Source organism: Hippoglossus stenolepis, chromosome 6, assembly GCF_022539355.2.
Source record: "Hippoglossus stenolepis isolate QCI-W04-F060 chromosome 6, HSTE1.2, whole genome shotgun sequence".
In the NCBI taxonomy this organism is placed as follows: Eukaryota; Metazoa; Chordata; class Actinopteri; order Pleuronectiformes; family Pleuronectidae; genus Hippoglossus; species Hippoglossus stenolepis.
Window position 1 is genome coordinate 7,326,306 of NC_061488.1, and position 19,112 is coordinate 7,345,417.

At 43.8% G+C, this 19,112-nt stretch overlaps 1 protein-coding gene across 2 annotated transcripts in view; it reads right to left on the bottom strand.

Annotated features, from left to right (window-relative positions):
* Positions 1 to 18,541, bottom strand: part of LOC118110718 (nuclear receptor coactivator 3) — a 60,300-nt gene extending 41,759 nt beyond the window's left edge. Inside the window, exon 1 of one of the 2 annotated variants that reach the window (XM_047340238.1) lies at positions 18,070 to 18,541. The gene's annotated coding sequence lies outside the window, so the exon portion shown is untranslated. The remainder of the gene's footprint in view (positions 1 to 18,069) is intronic. The other variant, XM_047340237.1, reaches the window with a different exon arrangement.
* Positions 18,542 to 19,112: the final 571 nt, after the last annotated feature.

The window sequence follows — 19,112 nt, forward strand, 5'->3', positions numbered from 1 at the left end:
AATAAATGAAACCCAGTTGTTGCTGTTGTCTAAAGGGATTGTGAGAAGGGGGAGGAAAATTGAGCCTTCATTGTTTTTCGACATTTCTGTACTTTTCCTATGCTTGACGAACCAGACGCCACCTAGACGGCGTGTGGGTCGAAAAAACCACAAGATCAACAGCCTCTGCTCCAGGATGAACACTGACACTGAGGTCCACAGTCCACACACCACTTGATCCAAACAACATGCACATAAACACTCACAGGCCGAGTGCAGGGACACACCCCGCACTCTGCCAGTGAGCAGAACGGTTGGTGTATAAGCACTTGTTTGAGTGTGTGTGTTTGTGTGTGTGCAGGCATGTGAGTGGAGAGAGTGTAAGTGTGTATCTATGAAAGGGAGGAGGCTGCAGTTAGATCATAGCATCAGAGAGGGGAGGGGTGGCTCTGCAAATAGAGCGAGCAGAGAGTCGGCATGGCTGGCGACAGTAGAATGGCTTCAAGCCTCTTGTAAGGAGACGAGACCGTGTGTGCGTGTGTGTGTGTGTGTGTTTTTCTGTGGCCGCTTCATCACTGTCTGAGTTTGTATGTGCGTGTTTGATTAATTAACAGCCACAGTCACTGAAGAAGCTCCCTGTTGTTCTATTCTCCCCACATCAACTGCACAATTGCTCCCACCCTCCTCCTCCTCCATCCACCTGACTGCGATAATAAGGCACATGCAGGCGTGAGCCCACACAACACACACACACACACACACACACACACACACACACACACACACACACACACACACACACACACACACACACACACACACACACACACACACACACACACACACACACACACACACACACACACACACACACACACACACACACACGAGAGAGCACCAGGCTTTCACGGGTGTGAGCAGATGAAGTGTAGACTCTGAGACCTGACGAGATATATAGCCGCCCTCCACCTTTAACTGACTTTCTTTTCCCATTTAGCACCAAAAAAAATGTCTGTTGTATTCAGCTTCACTCCAAGAATAATTCTGGTGATATTTTATATTTTTCTTATTGCCACCAAAAGCAATAAGACGCAGACAGAAACAATAAAAAAAGATTTTCAGTCAATCCCACACTGTTCTGCTACTTATAATATTTACAATACTTAAGCATTAAATCCAACACCGAACAGTGCTCAACAATGGCACCACTTATTCAAACATTTAAAATTTAATGTCCAGCAGTTTTAGGTAATTATATAGCCTTTTTAAAAACATATATATAAATTTGTGACCTCCTCCCCCCTATTTTCATGGCATTTTATGGACAATGACAAAAATACAGTCTTTCACCAGCCCTAATATTACTTTTTTCTAAATGTTTATTACATGTATCCCTGAGGAAAGTATGAGAAGTTTTTTTTAAAGATTTGATATTAATACTCATATTTAATACAATTTGTTCCAACTGTAGTGTGTTAAAAATCAGGTCTATGACAAGGTCTTTCTTTATCAAGGAAATATCTCAAACATTCACTGATTCCAGCTTCTCAAATGTGACCATTTCCTGTTACGAGTACTAAGTGACGTCTTTAAAAGGTCCCATGTTTGCAGAAATTTGATTTCCATGTCCTATTTCATTATAAAGTAGGCTGTGAAAGTGCGCCAGTCATAAAGAAGTACACAAAGTGCTTATTCAGCTTCTGTAACTTTGTGATGTCACAACATCCAGCCCACAACCTGACCCACATGGACCAACCAGCCAACCCTGAAGGATTTGATTTTTCCAAGTACGTACATGATAACTACTATATTTGTTTTCAGTCTTATTAAGTGTTTTCTCAGCCTTTTCATCCTTTTCTCATCTGCCAAGGGGGGGGTTGTATAATTTTCCTTTTCAAAGTTTCACTCTGTTTTTCCACCTCTCTCTTTGACCAGTTCTTAGGTCACAGAGATCACCAGTGGATTGTTTTTGTACCAGTGTGAAATTTTGTGTAGAGGGTGTTTGTAAAGAGCCTGAAAAGACACTGAAAGCAACTGGTGGCGTTTCCCCATTCCACCAGTGAACTTTTGGTTCAAAGCTGACGGAGTAACAATTTTAAGTTGCTTAAGTTGTTGTTGTTTTATTTATATTTTATATAAAAACATGAACATTTAATTCATGCAAAAATCATGGAAACCCGTAAAAATGGGAGTTCAAAACAAGCACCGTTACCGGACTAAGCTGCTGTTGTAAAGTGGTCTGTAATAACCTTGCCTGGGGGAGAGAGCAGTGTTACCCCTGGGTTTGAAGTTACACCGTAAATGGACGGTTTGAAAAACACTTGAAATTGAACAATGTCAACTGCATTGCCCATTCTTCTGCTGCTTCAACTCCCCCAACCCCCCCGTGGCAGTAAAACCTAAAACCTTACGTCTTCTCTCCTCTACGCCTTCTGACTTTCTTTCTTGCAGAAGAAGCAAAGTGAAGCAGCTGAAGAGCTTGGGGGGAAAAATAACCCTAACCCTTATCCACGGCCTCGGTTTGTTTTGTTGGTAAATACAAACTCCGAAAGTGCTTAAAGAAAGAAACACACACTCTACGCAGTGTTTGCCATAGAATGGTAGTCACACAGCAACAAGTGGCCCAACCCCCTTAACCCTGCTTAACTCCTCCAGCTATATTTCTGGTCTTTTGTGCAGCTGAAGCGTGTCAGGACAAAGGTTAAATGCAGAGCGGTCACAAATTAGTCCTAACTACTCAGAGTTGAATCTATGTGTGAGTAATGTGGTGTCAAAAGGACACTAAAAGCGAACGGAGATATACAGCAGGCACACTACAATGAATAAAATCAGTGAGGACAAACAGAGGCTTGTCAGCTTGTTAGTGTTGTAATCAGCCTCCTGGTTCACAGATTAAATCTCCTGCACATGTTAAACTTACCTTGCACAAAGCCAAACTGCTTTGAGGAACCATAAAAATAAACAATTCTGCCGTCGCTTCCTGACGCAGCAAATCATCTTTAATGAAAACTTCAGTCCGGTGATTTAGATTCTGCAAATAATCGTCACTGTTCACACCCCTTTCGCTGAGTTTCATCAAGCCCCATAGTTCATCTTTGGTGTATTTTAAAATGCTGAAGTGCCAAGGTTTTGATTAATTTTGACCAAGCAATGGATTATGGGTTCGATGTGCTTGAAAAAAAGTCAGTTGGTACAAAGTTTAAACCAACAACTTCAGGCAAGGAAACTCTCCACAGCTTCAGAGTCCCTCGCCACATTCCCACGGTCATAGGACAAAACCTGTGGTCATAGGGTAAATGGGGATGAATTGCGCAAATGGGAATAATGCCACAGTGTAAGGAATTAGTTGTGCTAGAAATTAAAATCGAGAGTTTGAGAGACACACAACTGGCCAATGTCTGCCTCAAGTGACTTTGCTGGTTGAACTGTCTTTTTTGGAAAGTTAAGAAAGTAGTTGGATGCCACCCTGAGCAATTCCGAAGACGAAAATTTGTGCACAGAGAGCTGGTAGATGATCCTACAAGCATTATGTTTGAAGCCTACTCAATGTCTGAGCCAACGACTGCTTGCTCAACACATCCTGTAGCTGGTTCATGGTAAAAGTTTGCAAATCCAAAACAGAAAAGAACCATTACTATGAAACGGACGATAAGGAACCAGAATAAAAAAACTAGTTATTTACTTAAGAATGATGATTAAAACTTCTGAGTTAGTGTAAGCAGCTTCAGGAAGGAGGTAAAGAGAGATCACCTCCTTTTTAAAGTAAATTATCTTTGATATTTGATTTTTAGTATCTTCTGTTTTCAGTTTTCACCTTTGACTAATTTGGAAAAGTTCATCTATGCTCTGAAGATACCTCCTTTATGCATTATGAACAGCAGTCTTTGCCAAAGGTTAAACATTCATTTGTAGACGTAATTGCTGCCTTTGCTCTATTTATCCATGATTGCCTGGACATCAAATTACAGCAAACCAAAAAGCTTTAATTGCAGGAAATGGAAAGCAAGTGCCATCCCCAGACAGCGGATTTCTAGAACTTAACCCTTAAGAGCAGAATGTAAAATGCAGATTGTGGGTAATTTACTTCGCAATGTGAACAGGGCAAGTATTAAGTATACCTCAAGTTCATCATGAGGGAGGATAACATTATTTTAGCTGTGATAACTTCCCACAGTTCTAAAATCCTCATAGTATACCCTTGTTCGTTTTGGCAGCTTGAAACTCATTAATCTTTTACTTAAACTGTCCTTCCTGGATCATATTTCATCTCCTCGCTGGAGCCGTTTTTCGTAGCCAAGTGCTATTTTGGGTCTAAACGTCCACTACGCACCTGAGTACACCTGGGCAGTGGCTGTGGGCATCGACTTCCAGCCTGCACATAGCAGTTAGATCATGTGAAAGAGTTTCCCAACAGTATACAACATTCTACAGAACACTTTGTTCTTTGCTGAACACCCCTGACCAGAACTAAAGGTCGAACTAGAAGTGTCCTCCAGGTAAATTATTAATGACTTGTTTTCTTTTCCTCCCAGCACCTCTGCTCTCCATCCATCCGTCCGTCTCCTCCCCCCCCCTTTCTCCTGCTTGGATTGTTGTTTTCTCACTCTGCTCCCTCACATCCAGTCATCCCCACATTCTCCTTCCCACTCCCCTCCACCCGCTCTGAATTCTCCCTCCCTCCTTCTCACTGTCCAAGTGTAGTGTGGAGATGGTGTTATTTTTAGCCCTGATGAGATGGGGAGAGATCGTGCTGGGCTACCACGTACTCACCACAAGGCCTTTACTGGAGACCTGTCACCAACATGTGAGAGAAAATGGTATTCAGTTAACACATACAGTGAATGTGTTCCGCCATGTGTTTACTGTCGTATCACATGAAGCTGCTTTCCCCTCTTGTAGACTGCAAAAGCAACCTCAATATTATAATATGATTAAGAACTTGTAGTTACGACCAAATAGAATAAAAGTTTAGGTAATACTAACATAACACTACAAAAATTACTATTACATGTGGGGATTTTTAAAGATTTGTTTTCGTCAGTAAAGTCCGTAACGACAGGCCAGTGTTTCAAATATACTTCTTCAGAGCTTGAAGTGGGATATTTGGCTTTAGATAGTGGGTCAAGGTTGAGAGTCTGCAAGATAAAATAAGGCCTTTCCAGTGTGATTAGAGTTTTTGAATCCAAGGAAGTTTGGTATGAGGGTTAGTTATTATTATTATCATTAATATACTATACAAATATGCTTTATCTGACTTTTATATGTTATTGAGGAAGACCATCAAATCCATACGCACTTAAAGGGGCTGTGGTTTTGCAGCTGAGCGTGACCTCAGACTGAAGAGTGGTTTCATTCTGAGAGGAGTTTGCATGCTCTTCCCATGTCTGTGGGAAGTATGCCGTCCTTCTCCCACAGTCCAAAGACATACAGATTGGGGTTAGATTAATTGCAGACTCTAAATGGGAATGTGAGATGCAGTGGATGGTTGTCCTTGGATACGCTGGAAACCTATCCAGGGCGTACACTCCCTCTAGCCCAATGTCCACTGGGATTGGCTTCAGCTTCCACGCGACCCTCAAAGGATACATAGAAGCGATAATGGGTGGACTTGAGCTTTACTTAAATATATAGAGAAGCTCAAGTTTGTGCTCCTGGTTCCAGTTTATATATACAATTGCCAGGGGATGCTCCTGAGATGTTAACAGTGTAAAACCACTACAGACACAGGGGACAGTGAAGACGTTGACTTGCTCAAGGACCCTTTGGCTGATTTGAATTGGCACTGTAACCCATTGAAGTCACAAAGACTCAACACTGTGTCCATTAAGAAGAGAGTTTCATGGAAAGAGCAGAAAGGTAATCATTCAAAACTTCTTCTCAGAAAAAGACACAGACAAGTCTTAACTGAATCAATATTATTGACCTGAAAATAACTTTTTTTCTAGATATGCTACTGGCATGGCTCTAGAGATGACAATGTCGATCTGTTGATCATTCCAAATACCTGGAGAGGGAAATGCAGAATTTCCCATAGCACACGTACATGTCAACTGTCTGTCAGTCAGTCCTCCAGTAGTCGGGCTTGATCGGCTCAATAAACCACACCTACATCCCTCTCGATCTGCAGGAAAGCTGAGGCAGCTCACCTGATGATTACCTGAGTGGGCAGCTGAGTCCAGCAGGAGATGATATTTCATCCTGGGCATCAAATCTAACCAACCGATGCCAAACTCAGCTACAGGAGCTTGCACACAAACACAACGAGCATTAACGCAAGCAAAGCCTTCTTTTTGGTGATTTGCTGGAAATCGGCTAAAAATACAAAAGCAACAGCTATAAAAAGCCCCAGAAAGAGGAACAACAAGAAGAACCGGAATCTTTGTCTCACATTGCATCAAATCAATATTTAAATTCTGGCCCCTTTTTCCTCCAACAAGAGCATGAGGATGTCACTGCCTGTTTACTACGACTCAGATCTCCCAGGACTAGCAGATTCATTGTGAGGGAGGGAGGCAGTATAAGAAAATGAGAGGGGTGGGGCTTTAGACAAGAAAAGCTGATTCAACCAAAGTCGCTCCCCTCTGCCTGAGCTGAGGCCGATGCACCGAGGGTTTCTTTCACTCCCCAGCTTGGCAGAACCAGATGGGTAAAGGCAGTAACTCTGCTAAGTCCACAGCAGAGTGTGAAATTCAGCACTTTGACTAAAGCATGAGCGTGCGTCTGGCTTGTATGTCGTTGCCACGCTTTCGAAAATCTCCCAAGTCATACACTCACTGAGAAACTTATTAGGAGCACCATACTAATACTGGGTAGAGACTCCCTTTGCTCTCAGAACAACTCTAATGTTTCATAGCATGGATTTTAAAAGAAGTTATTCCTTTGGTCCATTTTGACATGATTGTAACACATCATTGCAGCCGATTTAGCATCTGCAAATTCATGTTCTGAATCTCAGATCCGGTGACTGGAGAGGCCGGTGAATTAAACTAACCTGACTGTTATGTTCCTGTTCGACAAACCATGCAGAAAGTAGCCATTAGAAGATGGCCAATTTGGGCCATAAAGGGTTGCACAGGGTCACCAATGGTTCTCAGTAAGGCTATGGCATTCAAATGATGATTGATTGATGTTGAGTGGCCCAAAGTTTGCCATAAAAAAACACTCCACACCATTAAACTACCACCAGCCTCATGGACTGTTGACTCGAGGCAGGTTGGCTCCATGGATTCATGCTGATTCATTTCTGACCCTACCATCTGCGTGCCACTGTCGAAATCGAGATTCATCAGACCAAGTTAGGATTTTCCAGTCTTCATTTGTCCAGTTTTATCAACGTCTGTCCCCTGAAGCCTCATATTTGTGTTGTTGCCTGACAGGAGTGGAACCTGAGTGGTCTTCTGCTGTTGCGGTCCATCCATGTCAAAATCCAATTCTGAGATGCTTTCCTGCTCTCGAGTAGTAATAAAGAGTGGTTATCCGAGTTGGTATTCACGAACAGAAACGACATGCGTGTTTGTTTGTATCAAGTGGGAAGGTGAGATCACGAGACGTATGTGGGGCCACATTTTAAATGCCAGGCGTGTACTGGGCCTCTCTCATCATTCAGGCATTAGCAGTGAGGACGTTTTTTGATTAATTTTAAAAGTGCTCTAGAGACGGCTGTGCAGGAAATATCCCAGGAGAATAACAGTTTCAGAAATAATTCAACCGGCCAGAAGAACATGAGGAGTTTGATGCTGAACCAAGTCACAGCTCCAACCATCCAACCATCTCATAACATCATTTATAGGAAAACAATTGATAGAACATTTTACTTCGAGAAAAAGGGGCAAATGAAGCTAATTTTCAACCATTTTCATTTGTTATTCTGCAAATTGTCTCATCTTAACGTTGGTCTTGTTGCCTTCTCTTGTTTAACAGACACAGAGGGAATTCAAATTGTTTTGTTTGTTTTTGTTAATTGTGCTTGTTGTTGGGTTTCGATTCGACTTCAGGAAGTATGGCGACCACACAGTAGGAAGTTGGCTGCAGATCCCTACAAATAAATAAAGGGAGGCCAATCACCGATGCTTGTGCAAGGTGCTGTTGTGTACAGTATGTCGCAACTGAGCTTGACAGGAGGTACAAATAAACAAGCCTGTGACATCACAGCTCCAACGGTGTGGCCTCAGAGGGGAGGGTGGAGAGGTAGCCAATCAGACGAGCCGCGCTCGGCCAGCCCGCTTCCATACACCAAGGTGACGAGGTGGGGGTAGCAGACCTTGAAGTGCTCTCCCGCTATCCTGAGATGAGTGATGCTGCTGCTGATGACACCGGAGAGAGGAACTGGTGGATGAAGATGGCTGCGTGAGTGTGTGTGTAAGGGGTGGGTTGGAGTAGAGTTATATAGGAGGTGTGGCGACTGAGGGGAAGGCAGGACAGGAGTGAATTAAGTTGAGGAGGTGGTCACGTAACAGCCGGGTTCAGGCAGAGTTGAAACCACTTGCTCGCTGTGCTGCAGCTGGTAACATTTACCTCAGCTCCTACCCCATAAACGTGTGTATGCATTTGTGCGTCTGTGTGTGTGTGTGCAAGGGCATGTTAAGGAGCTTTAAAACATATAAACTAGGCCTGGATTTTTACAATGGAAAATAAGTAAAAAAACAGAAGTCCCCTTCTTACACACACACACTCACTCTGTTTAACAAGCATCTATTACCTTACAGCAGAAGAAACGTGAACCTTCTCCCCTCCTCCCCCTAACCCCCAGCTCTCCTCTACTTGGGGCTCACATAAAAAGTGACCAATTGTGTTTTTCTAACTCTCTCTTTAACAATAATACACACACACACACACGGCTGCCCAACACCATCACGTCACTGACCACAAAAGGTGACACGATTCTTCACCGTTCTCCCAGAAAATAGCGACTCTTTGTCAGCTTTGCGAAAAATCCTGTTGAACTCCGTGTGCACTCTGTGGAGAGCGAGAGGAGAAAACCAGAAGTAGAACAAAACCTGCCTCCATATTAGGCCCCTGCACAAGTTGTCTTTACGCTATTTCGAGGCAGATTGAGGAATATTGTCAGTAGCCGAGCTCTTATCTGTAACACGCCAACAATGGTCTTCTGCTATCTGACCTTTGTGTGTTTGCGGAGCCACAACACGTGAGCCAGGTTTCTTAGTGACCCTACACTGTTTGATTTCCGTGGCCCCCAGATAAAAGTTGACAATCATGATGGAAATTAGGTCAAGTCTCTCGTCATCAATCCTAAAACAGTGGTCCTATGATTTAACGGAAACATTTAACGAACAGCCGTTATATTTTGTGCATATATTCATGGTACCCAGAAGATGAATCTCACAGACTTAAGGGATGTCCTGATTTTTCCGCATGCACTATAATGTAGTTGAGATTTGTGGTTTTTCCTCTACAACCTAAAATCAGATTCAGACAGAAGTTAATCGCAGGTCATTCTCTGAATTTGGTTCAAATCTTTGGAATATGACTAAAACCCTACAGAAGTAACCAGAGACCATCTTGCTATGGGATCACACCAGCTGCAACACAACATGTTGACGCTCAGTGGTCATTACGCCATTATCACACAAGTTCTCAGTAAACACAGGCACGACCATGACCTCGACCTTTATTTTCATCTCAATTAGACACGTGCAAAAAGTTTCGTCAGTGCATCTTGCGCAGTTGTGACACAAATCTGTCCACAGACAAACATCTGCCAAAGTACCTACAGTCCCATCTGCGGTAGTTCACACAACACTGGGTGTTTCCAGGACCATATTGTGCGATGATGACTCACACACACGTACACAGGTGCATTATTTATTGTATGTTGAGTTTGATTTTGCAGATCATGCAAACACATGTCAGTGCAAGAATGTTGCCATGCTAGCATTAGCATTTCACTGTGTTTAAGTCTCACAGAGCTGTTAATATGGCTGATTCTGCTATCAAGCACATTTCAATTCCCCAGTTATTCACCACACAATCTGACAGACCTCAAACTAGATTTCATCACCTGACACAGACTGTCACCAAGATTTCATTAGACTTCATCTCAGGCAACATGCGATGAACCTTCAAGATGGTTGATCCTCCACAGAGGAGGAGAGGAGAGGAGGGGAGAAAAGGAGGACAAGAGAGGAGAGGAGAGGAGGACAGGAGAGGAGGGGAGAAAAGGAAATGAGGAGATGAGGAGGACAAGAGAGGAGAGGAGAGGAAAGGAGAGGAGGGGAGAAAAGGAGATGAGGAGGACAGGAGAGGAGAGGAGCCAGGTAGCTTCACCATTAGAGAAAGGAAAACACAAAGCCAAGCTCTGCTGCTCGATTCCTCTCCAGCCACTGTATTCCTCTCTCTCCCACTGACCAGCTAAATATTTTATCAGCTGGCAAAAGAACCTACAAGCCCCAAGGCCAGAGGCTCTTTTTTGTTTGTTTCTTTATTGAAGAAAGTAACTGTGTGTGTGTGTGTGTGTGTGTGTGTGTGTGTGTGTGTGTGTGTGTGTGTGTGTGTGTGTGTGTGTCAGAGGGGGGTGGAGGGAGGGCTGAGTATGCTCACTGACCACGACGTCACCGGAGTGCTTTTGATTGGTCACTTTGAAGTAGTTTTTCTGTTTCCCTCTCCCTCACCCTCTCTCTCTCGCTCTCTCTCTCTCTCTCTCTCTCTTCGCGTGCATCCTACGTGCAGCACGCTGCCTCAGAACTGGATGAACGACCTTGAGCAGGCGCGAAGGGCTGTGTTGCCATGGCAACGAAGCCTCGCGCAACCAGTAACAGCTGGATGCAACAGCACTCCCTGAATTTTAGCGGGAGTCGCCACGTTAATAAAACGACTCTCCACCTCTCCTCCTCTCCTCCTCCTCTCTTCCTCACCCTCACTCTCTGCCCCCACCCTCTTCATCTTTCTCCACTCAGACACATGGGCCCGTACCACAACACAAAAGAAAGCCACGGCCGCACGAGTACAGTATGTTTTAATGAATTAACTTATTTAGCTTCCTGGCCACCAGGTAATTGCAGATAGCAGGAGTGAAACACAACGGAGAAGACGACAAAGACTGCAGAGGAGAGAAAGACGGAAATTGGGAGAGAAGTGCAAGTAACAAAACTAAACGCAGAACAGGGAGAAACGCACCGAGATGGGCACTTGACATTCCTCTCACAGAAGAAATAGCTCTCAGAAAAGGACACGAGCTGCACTGAGGCATTGTGGGGAAAGAAAGGAAACAGAAAGCAAGGATACAGAGTCGACTGTTGTTCTGACGGCGCATCAGCTCATTCCCCCCATCTCTCTCTTTTTCTCTCTTTCTACTCCTCATCGGTTCATTCTGAGAACTGATATTCAGTTATTCCATTATCACAGACAAACCTAAGAACTATTTTTCAGCCACTTAACTTTACCAAAAATACATTATTAACCTCCCTCAAGCCATTTTTCCTCGGAAATGAGGAAATACAGAAATAAAGATTGACAGAAATTCCAAACAGGTCAAATAGTAGAAGTTACTGGCAAAGCTCATAGATCAATTTCAGGCCAATGCGCAGACCTGACCCATGTTTACTGTTAGTGTGATCGAGTCAACACGTATTATGTGACCTGGTTTCACAACTCGCTCCAGATCTGTGTCTGGTGAAAGTTTACATTAATCATCAGGTTTTCACTTTTAAAAATATTAAGTACAACAATATATGCATTTAAAAAAGCAATTTGATCAACAATTAAAATGTAAATAATTCGGATTAATCGTTTAAGTCTATGATGTGTCAGAAAAGTGTCATGAAACAAAGGTTTGTGTAATAGTTTATTAATTAATTCTTTAAAAAAACAACATCCAACATGTTTGAAAACATAAGAAATCATATCAGTACATAAACTACAATTTAAGCACGAAAATAATTCATTTAAATGACACAATTTTTAGTTCAGTCCTTCATGGCGATGAAGCTCAAACCCAACATCATTAGCTGACCAATCGTGAGTCAGTCTCTGCCGTCAGTTATGATGTTTCACCCCGTTTATATAGCAACAAATAACTAATTTAAAAACCTGACCTTACTGGAGAAATGAATCAGAGTAATACAAACATATTCGAGAAAAATGTATTAGACGTGTAGTGTGACTTTTTAGTTTGCCCCATTCCCCATCCGCTAACACGGAGGAGACGGGACTCATGACCTATACTGCTGTCAGCCACCAGGTGGCAAATTTGGCTTCACTTTTGGGGAGCAATCATGTAGTCCGTTTTTATATACAGTTCATGTCGTCCCCAGAGAATTGCTGAAGAATTAGTGTAACTATATTGTGAATAGTGGCGTGCTCCGGAGTCCGACAGGGTTTTAAGTGACCATGGGCCAAATAATCCCCGGTTTAAGTAAACCGCTTGTTGTATGTCATTTCACATCTCACCCACACACCCACACACCCACACACACACACACGCACACACGCACACGCACACGCACACAGAGGTTTCCATTTAGAAAACTGCCCGGAACCACTTTTAAAGAAGTGAAAATTGAGATTGATATGAGTGCTTGTAAAAATCTACAGGGAAGCTGTAGCAGTGATGTGTTTCTTGCAGACTTCATGCGTGAATGAACAATAACGACTGCAGCCAACAGTCTGGTGTAAGCGGTCAAAGGCAGTTTTGATGCATCACAACACAAAAGTTTGTGTCAGTCGCAAATCCCACTTTCACACTTTTGGAACTACAATGTCAGACTGTGCTCGACACAAACTGTAATTACAAAATGTCAGACTTTTCCTTTTAAAGTCTGTTTTGTCTCAATGACAGTAAAGTTTTATACAAATCTGATTCACTGGACTTGAGTGTCCTCACAACTTTTTTAAAGGGGGTGTTGTTGGCGACACAGAGGTTGTGGTGTTGAAGCACCGACACTTTCTACTGTATTATCTCGACTCGTGAAAGCAGCTTCCGGCACAACCACGAGAGCAATAGCTCCACACACACACACACACACACACACACACACACACACACACACACACACACACACACACACACACACACACACACACACACACACACACACACACACACACACACACACACACACACACACACACACACACGAAGTAAAAGGAAGTTACAGTTGTATTTTTATACGAGTGTAAAATACTTATGAGTGCATTTATGGGAAGGACAGTGAGAGTCAGAGAAACAAGAGTCAACAAGTAATTACAATAATCGTAACCTCACAGGATAAACTTACATCTCTAATGCTCATTAAAAAGAACTTAAAGCTTTTACATTCACACTATTTAATTGATTGTTAAATAAGTCCAACGGCCTTACGAGGCTCTAAAAGCAGCCAATGTGTTTTTTAACTGGATGTGGATGGCAGCTCTGGTTTCAAACTGTTCGCTGTACGATAAAATAAAACTCATTTGGGTGTCAAAGCCAAAGCCAGCTCATAAATCCTCTGTCTATCTCCAATTCATTATCAGAAGAGCAGCAGCAAAGTGTGAGTCCTGATGACGCTGCAGGTGGGAATGCTGACTCTGTGGCTCGGGAGGAGAGAGACATATTACATCGACATATGAAACATTAGAGGGAGAACACATCCGAATTCTGTTTTTGTGTTTATTGTTTGAATGATTCCAGGAGTATCAAACCTCAATACTTAATTTATCTTTTGCCTGCAGTACTGAAACGAAAATCTGGTGCCCCAAGTTGGCATCAAATGTCAGGTCAATATTTACTAGTATTTACCGCTCCCCCGAGGAGCCAGTCATAACATTGAAACCGTAACCTTTCCATAACCACACATAAAGCTAAAGTGTAAGAAGTTAATTAAAACAGAAGAGTGTCTCTCAGTAGAGTCAAGGCGTCCTGCAAGGCTGAACAACACCATTGTCTACTTCTAGTTGCTTACACTTATAAAACAATCAAACATATATTAATCTACACCTGAATCCACATGACCTCAGTTACACACAAGTGATAGTTGCAGGTTTATCTAGAGCTATGTTGCTATCTATTATTCCCTGACAATTTTACAAAAATCTTGAAAATATCCATATGTCACAAAGTAAAGAAAAGATTCCTAAATGCCTCCTAATCCACATCTGCTCCAAAATTTTGTGCAATCCTGCTAACAAATAAAACAACAAACTCGTGAAAACTAAAATGTATCTGCTCTAACACAAGCTGCAATTACGTTATTCATCATCCTAAGTTTTCTTTCTGAACATTGAATAGAAAAAAATAATGCAAGTGATATATTTTGTGAGACAGTTGCTAGTACTCAAGAGCTAGAGCTCAAACATTGAGTCACTTAATATCATCTATTGTCAAATTAATCAGACTTATATTACCAGAACCGGGGGGGGGGGCTGAAATAGCTCCACTCAATTAACTAACTCATTAGCAGTCGTGTTTACTTTTTATTTAATAAGACAAGTCCTGATTTAAATACTAATTTTGCCAATTTTATTACAAAAAACTTTGAGAGCTGATTCTTTTTTCTCAAGATAATGGTAAAAGTATTGTTTTAGTATCAAAACTCAAATAATTAATAATAAAGCCACGATTTGCTGTTTACTATTTGTCTATAATGTGTCAGAAATTTGTTAAAATGCTCATCCTATATGTTCAGTGTCCAACATGGTGTCTTTAAATGTCTTGTTTTGTCCATTAAATATCCAAAGATATTACGTTTACAATCATATGAGAGAGAGACAGAGAAGTTTCGTATTCTTTCTTCAATAAACACTCAGTGGTTATTAGCAAAATAGTGATCGATCATAATGTCAGTAATGACAAAAGATACCCAGCCCGATCATTTGGGACACACGGAGTACGGGGGATGTCCACCACTGGACTCGAGATGCCTGAGTCCATGACAGGAGGACACAAATAAGTGAGATTAAAAAAGAAAAGAAAGAGACCCCTCCTCCACAAAGCAAAATCAATGAGAGCTGGTGAAGATTAATTCCTGTTTAACACATCCTGACACATGGGAGAGGGGCCGCGACGACAACAGGACAACCGTTCAGCTCACTACACTGCTGCTGGGGGAGGCAGGGGACAGCGAGAGACATACCATAGAGAGAGAGCAGCAAAGAATGTGGACGGTTTGAGTCAGACGACTTCCTGATTCCACTGAAGAGTGAAAAAAAAAAAAAAGAACCACACAGACTAAAGGACGTCAAAAGCAAGATCAACAAAAGACCAGGAAGGACACAAAAGAGAAAAAATGCCAGGTTAAATTCCAACAAGAGGCTCCACCTGAGCCCCTCCCCTTCACACCCACACACAAACACAAACACAGGGACTGGTGTGTGAGGATCCTCCCCCTCCTGCTTGGCCTGGTGAGCCCAGCCCCCCAGCGCCTGACCCAGTCACCAGCATCCCCTGCTAACCTCTGTCCCCCTTTTCCCCATTCAGCAAACATCATGCATCAATGTCGCCCGCCTCCTGCTCCTCGTCCACGCGTTCATCCCACAGTCCGCTTACCGAAGACCTCTCATGGGGGCCTATGGGGTCCAAGCAGCTTGCCCACGTCCCCCTCCTTGACCGTGATTCGTTGTGTGCAGGCCGTGGGCGCGTGTGTGTCGGCACGTGTGCGAAGACTCGGGCCACGGAGTCGACAGTAAATCTGTCAGGAGAGAGGGGCTGTGAAAGGCGTCGTGGGCTACTTGCTGCCACACCCCTTCACTTGGGCAACAGACGGTTCAGCTGCGATTAGTCCAATAAACGGTTGATCTACGCAAATTAATCACCAATTATTTAGATAATAGATTCATCATTTAAAACCCTTTAATACGCTGTAAATTAAGTGTGAGTTTACGTCGACAGAAAGAGCAGTGACACCTCTTATATGACACCACTTCCAAATCATTTCAGAACCTAATAAACAAAATAATTTGTAAAGAGGACATGGAACGATTAGTTGATCAACTCAATCAAAAGAAAAAAAATCTGCAACGGTTTTAAGGTTGACCCGAATGCCTTGAAGCTTCGAACCTTTGACCTTCGCCAAAGTAAATGACGTCAAAATCAGTTTTCAATTGCTGCGTGGTTTTTTTCCACGTTTTTTCCTCAAACAATGATATTTAATCTTAGTTGTAGTTTTGTGCCTCAAATCTCTTTATTACACAACCAACACTGACACAACTACACCTGACAATGTAACAACAATAATCGCAACAACATAACCAACATGTCAACAAGGTCAAGTGTAGTGGATAACTTCTACATCCAAACTAGAATGGCACTATAGAGCGCATGTCTCCGCTAAGGCTCTTACATTCAATCAAGCTGCACCAAATTTCACACACTTAGATGTCAGGTCCCTAAATGTGTCTTTGTTATTTCCATCAAGATCCATGAATTATTCTCTCGGAAAAGGTGAAAATGTTAAAGAAAGTGATAAGAAAATTCCTGGATCTGCACCAAAATGTTAAGTGTTCTGCCCTGACTCGTATCGCATCCTTCCACAAAGTTGCATGGAAATCCGCTCTTTTGTTTTGGTTTAATCTTGCTCTCACTTACATTTATGAAATTTTGAGCATTAAACCTTTATAATCAAAATAGTTTTACGCCATTAAAAAGGGGATCAAGAACAATTGCAGTCTTTATTTTGGGTATTTCATTGTCAGGTTTATGCAAGAAGAAGAAGAAGAAGGGGTGTTTGTCATTTATCAATCAAAAGTCATAACCTCTTTTGTTGCAGCTTCTCAAATATGAGGGTCGGCTGCTTATCGTCAGAAGACGTCAATTTGAATCCAGGGAAATGACAATAATTATCGAGAAAGAATGCTGCAGATTAAAAAAGGTAGATTTTAACACTGACCACAATGTAATAAATTCACACCCCTCACCTGTCTGACACACACACACACACAGCATCACCTCCATTCACCTTATGTGAAGAGGAGGGCCGCTATTATTCAGTGTGAGCAGGTACTGTAATAGGGCTCTGGTGACATGCTCAAGGACACGGTGCTTCCACACACACACACACACACACACACACACACACACACACACACACACACACACACACACACACACACACACACACACACACACACACACACACACACACACACACACACACACACACACACACACACACACACACACACACACACACACGTTCAGGGATCCAGGGCAGTGTATGGTGTGTGTATTACGCACAGGGCCACGTTGCTGCCCCCTGCAGACATACAGTGAAATACATTACTGAGGAAGAAGCAGATGACAGGAGGAGGTGATGAAGGAGACCTAACGTGAAAAAACACACAACCACCAGCCACCACTCACTCTCTCAACACACGCGTGTACAAGCCAATGCGTGATCCAGCCGGTGCACCACTCCGCACACTGGAGACATGCAGGGGAGTCAGTGCACTTTTTCATGGGCTCAGCACACGGGACCCGGGCAGGCTGAGCGACGTCCACTCAGTCCTGTCACTAACATGCACACTCAATCTCTATCAGACATGATGCATGTGATACACGATCTGATTGTGCGTGCACGAAATTTGCTCCAACAAACATTTCCGTCCAGATTTCCCCTCATGTTGCGACCGCGTCAGCTCGTGCACAGTTCCCCCCACACCCACAGCCCTCTGCAGCCCGGACAAACCCGTCAACTGTCACCGCTGTCCGTCTCCTGCAACGTGTGTGCGTGTGCAAGTGCAAACTGTGCGGTGCATGTGTGCGTGTGCAAAAATAAAACAAACTTCCCGCGGTACTGTCTCAATTTGGGAACACTTCTACGACCCAGCCAGCCTGTGCGTAAACTACCCAAAGCCCCGGCACCGTCTCCAAGTTCTCACCCGGGCTGAACCGCTCTCCGCGCCGCAGCCCGGGCTGTCACACGAGCAGCAGCCCCGGTGCACACCTCACCCCCCCGGCATGGAGAGGTTAGCGAAGCCCCGCTGTCACGCTCGGGATGACCATGCACTGTGCCCTCCGCACCAATGCCAATATTGTGTGTTGCACCGCCGCTGGGAAACCACACTCGCTGCGTTTCCGTCCTCCACCTCGAAACGCACACCGAATGAAAAGTGGCGTAAAATCCGCCGAGTGACACCAGAAAACGCGCGGCGCGGTCTTACCTTGACGCCGCTGTCTCTCCGCCGGGCTCGGTAATTTCTTCTTTACACCATTAACTCTCCGCCATCTTCGGCACTGTTTGTTTAAATGGGAAACACTCCCGGAGCTCAAGAAGCCAGTTCTGTAAGTTGAGGCGTCGCGGGGGGTTCTGGGTAAAGGAGTTCCTGCGAGGGGAGCGCGTCGCCTCCGCGCCGCCGCCCACCACCCGGAAGCGGACTACAAGGCGGACTCCACCGCCGCCACAGGAGGGAGGAGACGGGGGTGGCGCTGGGGGAGCAGCCGCTGTCTGTGTCGCTGCTCACAGACGGATGTCAGCGGCGGAGAGGAGACACACACGCGGCGGTTTGTATTTTCTGTTTCACGGCAGCAGCAGATAAAACTAACTCCGACCTATTTGCTCCAAGACGCGTGAAGTAGAGCAGAATATCCGGAGTTTGTGCGTAAAGACGCGTCTGAGCGCACAGAGAAGTAGACAGACTGAAGTTCAGAGCAAATTAGGTCGCGGGCGTCTTATCCTCCACTGATGAGGAGGAGTTGGTCCATTTGGAAAAGTAAAAGTGGTTCATGTGCCAGGGTCATCCTCTTTAATGAAAGCTGGGATTAGTTAACACTTTACAGCACCGCTCCATTTGTAAAACTCAATTCCCTGCCATGCTGTTGGCTGTCTTCAAACCTGTTAGGTCTCCAATGTAATTACTTTTTACTTATGTTGCTACAATACCAGCATGATGGTTCACGTGCCCCCTTGCGCACTTTGCATATGTAGGATTAAACCATACATCCACCAGGGGGCAAATCAGGAAGAGGAAGTGTGGCGACACTTGGGTTGAGGTTAAAACATGTTAATGAAATCGCTGTAAACAGATTCCACGTTTGAAGATTCAGAATATGTATGCAAGCGTTTCGAGGTTTCAGAGCTGGATGCCTTCTGGTTTCCAGTTTGACCAATCACATGTGAGCAGGCTTTGGTTGCCCTGCAGGTACAAAGTCCACGTGGAGAGCACAAGAACACGTTGACCCAAATGCATCAGCTATTTAATTTATC